Genomic DNA, 5,165 nt, shown 5'->3' on the forward strand with positions numbered 1-5,165 from the left:
AACTAGGGAAAAGAGGAGAGTGACTTGATAGTGGAGGTATAAAAAGATTGTCTAGCATCAAAGAGGGGCCATTTGATACTACATAACATGAATTTTTAAGTGAATCCAGTCAGAGTAGTTGTATGATTTTCTTCTCCACCTTCATTAAGCAGCATATATGTGGGTGCAAAGATGATGAATGGTGGGAATGATAAAGATTAAGGTTTGACTGGGCATAATTGACAATATAATAAAGGAACTGGAAATTCAAGAGAGGAAGACAGTGTAGAATTGAATTGTTTTACCAAGGGAACAAGATGAGGAGATGGGACATAGTGGCTAGTGCAGGAGAGTTTGGGAGAGAATTGAGGGAACAAGGGATTGGAGGTCATGGTATGGATGAAAAGCAAAGTTTTATAAGGGCACACTGAGAGATGAAAAGTCAATAGATTATAGGTGGATAAGGAGATTTTAGAAATCTTGAACATAGAGGTAATATATTTATGGATGATAATGATATCAAAGGCATGATAATCTTTATGATTGAAGTTAAGTGAAAGATTAGTTTATGGGAAGTGAGTAGATTGAGCTACTGAGTAAATGGGGTTTTTTGAGAGTCAATTATATGTGTGTGTATATATATTATATATGTATATATACATATATATGTATATGTGTATATATATATATATATATATATATATATATATATAGTACACAGGAATATATATAAACAAGCAAACAAGTAAATAAATGCCCCCTAGTTATGAGAGTAGGATTTGGGGAGGATAGAAAAATTGTAAACCAGATATCAAACTTACTGAGAAAAGGAATGGAGTAATCTAAAATGTGTGTGTAGTGTGTATGTGTGTGTTTCTGAAGACAGCAGATACTAAGCTTTTGATTGGTTGAATTTGGATGCTAAGGCATTTGAAGTATGTGTCACTCTTTTTGTATTATTAGATTGTTTAATCCCTTCAAATTTAAAGTTATTGGTTAGGTCTCTATTTTCTTCCATTTTATTCTAAAATTATTTTTTTCAAATTATGATTTCTCTTTTATTATGCTTTTGAAATTAAAAAAATTATTAAAGCTTTTTATTTGCAAAACATATATATGGGTAATTTTTCAACATTGACCCTTGCAAAACCTTCTGTTCCAAATTATCCCCTCCTGTCCCTCACTCACTCCCCTAGATGGCAGGTAGTCCAATGCATGTTAAATATGTTAAAATACAAATTAAATCCAATATATGTGTACATATTTATACAGTTATCTTTCTGCATAAGAAAAATCGGATCAAGAAGGAAAAAAAAAACAGAAAACAAAATGCAAACAAACAACAATGGAAGGAGTGAAAATGCTATGTTTTGGTCCACACTCAGTTACCATAGTCCTCTCTCTGGGTGTAGATGACTCTCTTCATCACTGAACAATTGGAACTGTTTTGAATCATCTCCTTGTTGAAGAGAGCCACATCCATCGGAATTGATTATTGTATAATCTTTTTGTTGCCGTGTATAATGATCTCCTGATTCTGTTTATTTCACTTAGCACCAGTTCATGTAAGTGTCTTCAGGTCTCTCTGAATGATCCTGCTGGTTGTTTCGTACAGAACAATAATATTCCCTAACATTCATATACCATATAAATTATGATTTCTTTCTGCTCTTCTTATGTAAATATAGTATAATGTTCCTTCTATTAATCATTTTAAAAGGTAGTCCTTTTCCTGGGCTCTTTTCCTCTTACCTTTGAGCCCTTCTTCTCATTTGTTATCCCCTTCCATTTAGGGTTTTGTTCCTCTCTCCTGCTTTTACCTGGTTATACATTTTCCCCTACCATTTTCCCCTTACAGTACAGTAGATTCCTGCTGCTATTCCTCCCTTTCAGATTGTCCTATTCAATAGTATTTTAAATTTCATTTTTGTTCCCCCTTCCAAAAAGGATTTCTCTTACTATCTTCATTTTCTCCTTCTCTTTCTGTTTACTCTAAGTCCTCCTTCTCAGATGCATGATCAACATAATCATCTGGTCTCTCTCTTTTCTCTGTTTTCTTCATACCATAAAAGTTTGCAAGGTATCTAAATTCTCTACCCGAGGCATTTTCTGCCATTGCCTTGTAGGGTTTACCTTTTGGATTCCCTTTTCCCATTGTTCCATATTCTCAGAATAATGTCAGTTATTGCAGATGTCAGGATAGGATAACATTCCTTAGTAAGGCACCTTCCCTACTTTCACTGATCCAGGAGGTTTCCTGAGTCCATGTTCTACCATTTCTCTAGGTGCCAGTTGTTTCCACCTGCCAGGTAAATAGATTATTTTTTTTGGCTCCAAATCTCCCAGGACTCATTCTTTGTAATGTCATCATCTTCATTCCTCAAGGATCATTAATCTGTAGAATCCCCTTATACTTCCAAAGTAAAGTCTTCTGGGCAGCACTGTGAAGGCAAAGGATATGCTTCCTCCTGCACTAGTTCTATGAGGAAGGAAAAGGAAGGGAGCCTGAGCTAGGAGTGTAGTAGATAAAATGTGATCTAATCAGACTCAGATGGACTTTGATCTCTCCTGGTCTTAGCCAACATTGTCCAAGATCATGTTTGCTGCAATCCTGACTCCAAACTCAATCATCTGAAGAGAAGCTAGCACCCAATTATCATCAGCCACAGCCAGCCAAGGATATGTTTTATCAGAAGGCAAAATCATGCCAAACATATTCTTATTGGTGCAATTGATGTTAGGATGGGTGAAACAGAAATTAGAAGCTTCTTTGCTAGACATGGTTTGGTGAAAGAAGTGAAGATAATCACTGAATGAACTGGTTTGTCCAAAGGTTATAAATTTGTTTCATTTTCTAATGGTATGAATGTATAAGGAGTGGTAGAATGAGAAATAAATTTCCATGATAAAAAGTTGAAAGCCAGACCAGCAATGAGGAAATAAAATTTATGTGCTTATCATGTGCAGCCACTTCCTTTATTTTATACCCATCTACCAGCACCACAGTCTCATGGGGTCTGGAGTAATACAAACATAGAGACACATACATATATGATATATGCAGCCTCCCACTATGATGAACCTCATCACTAAGTACCATCCAAGCTTATCTGCCTTACCCCAATTCATCAGTCCAGCTCATTACTGGATCTCAGCTACATATATATAACCCTCAGATATCTTAACAGTGGCTAGATGGGAAATAAAGGAATTATGTTTACCTCTGGTTTAAGATACAGGAATTATCACCACAGTGAAGTGGATTAAGGAGCTGAAGACAATGCTCCATCCATGAAGTCACATAGTGCTCTGGGAATGGTCCAACAAAAGAAATCTGTGGACCAAAGTAGATAGTAATACCCTGTTTGTGTAATCCAAAGACAAACTTGAGAAATGGTCTTGTCACACAAGATGACTGCTTGAAGGACAAAATAGTACATAACTTTAGAAGTAGGGTTATGCTTAAATCTGTTTGAATTTTCTCTTGCTGTAGCTTCCAGTGTTGTGGACAGAAGTTACTGTTTTTGAGTTTTAGGAAGATATAGAGACTTCCTATTATGGAAAGTTAATTCTGAATTTTTTGACAATTTATTGCTAGACTTTTTGTGAAATTTGTGTAAATTTTTTAGTACATTTTGTTTATTTTGCATTGAAACATTCCACTTAGTTCTTACTTAGTAATTGGCTTTATATTGAGTTTACAGTTGAAAGGGAAAAGCAGTTGAAGTGGACAGATATAACTTTAAGGTTTACATATTTGTGCTTCGACAGCTACTGAAATGTTCTTGAGACTTTAGAGGCAGATTATGGTTTTCAAAATTTTACTGTATAGAAACAGTGTTTTGCAATATTTGAATTCTGACATTTTGACTTTTCTTAGCAGTTAATCTCTAACAAATACCTCTTCAGAAGTACAATATTTACTACACAATACTTCATGTTTATAATTTAGTTCTAGAAATTTACCACAGAAATAGGCTTTTTAAAAAATTAGTGAAACCATATATGTAAAATTGTAGCTTAATTGAATACTTCCAAATCTAAAATCCTGTATTATGTAGCAGATTCTTGACAAACAATCTAATCATTGAGTGTTTATTAGTTCAGTTTTGTTCACAAAGTCCCAGAGTTGAACAATAGATAATTGAATAGGATGACAATTAGGATAATTCATGTTTTGAATATAATTTAAAAAATTAAAAAACAGTACTAACTAAACTTTACTTTTTTCTTTTTTTTGGTGTTTTTTACTGTTAAAACGTCAATAGCTATATCAAAATTGTGCTAAATGTTGGCATTAAAAAGGAAGCTGAAGCTTTTTTTTTTTTTAAATGTCACTTTAAAGGTTAATTAGAGTATCTGAAAGGAATTAGTTTTATTAAAAAAACTAATTTTAGTTGTCATGGAACAAACAAAATTTATGTTTGTTTTTTAAAAATCCCAAAGTAAAGCCTTCTTTCTTTTCTTCCCCTTTCCTGCTTTCTCCTCATTTCCTCCCTACAGACTTTTTTCCCCTGAGCGTAAGGTTGATACGTTCCTTTCATTGTTAGTCCTTGATTTGACTCTGGTGCATCACTCATGATTCTCTGTCTTCCTGATCCTCTCCCACCTTTTAGGTACCTTCCTAGGTTGTAATGTAATCTCATCAAAGAATTATTCATTCATAGCAAATTTCTCTTCTAGTCTGCCTTTTTACTTTTAAATCTACCAGATTTCTGCCTTTACATCTGTTCTCCTCATACATTCTTAGAAAGCAGTCTCTTCCTAGTCTTTCTGTTATTACTCTGTTTCTGTAATTTATTTACTTCTGCATTCCTGTTTGGAGTGTTTGAGAAGGAAATAATTTCTTTAGTTTTAGTTTTCTTTCTAAAAATGTTTCAAACACCTCTTTTTAAAATTAAAAGTCAGTCTTTTTCTTCAGTTCACAAGCTCTTTATTGGATGAAAAATTGCAAAGAACAAATATAATTTAAAAAAAATTAAATGCAGTTTAGATTTTTTGAGAGGATTGCTTTATGTTAAAAAATGGTCAAATTGGTGATAGTGGTGGTACTGTCTTTCAATAGCAATGGAATTTTGAATATTTTAACTGTTTAGCATGACAAGTTTTAAACTAAAGTTTAAAATGGTTAGTATTCTATAAAAATCCACTATAAAGTCACCACAATACAAATGAGGAATGTGAAA

At 33.5% G+C, this 5,165-nt stretch overlaps 1 pseudogene; it reads left to right on the top strand.

Moving 5' to 3' along the window:
• Positions 1-2,575: 2,575 nt before the first annotated feature.
• On the top strand, positions 2,576-3,455 carry LOC100930897 (annotated as a pseudogene).
• The last annotated feature ends 1,710 nt before the right edge of the window (positions 3,456-5,165 follow it).

Source organism: Sarcophilus harrisii, chromosome 5 (genome assembly GCF_902635505.1).
Source record: "Sarcophilus harrisii chromosome 5, mSarHar1.11, whole genome shotgun sequence".
Taxonomy (NCBI): domain Eukaryota; kingdom Metazoa; phylum Chordata; class Mammalia; order Dasyuromorphia; family Dasyuridae; genus Sarcophilus; species Sarcophilus harrisii.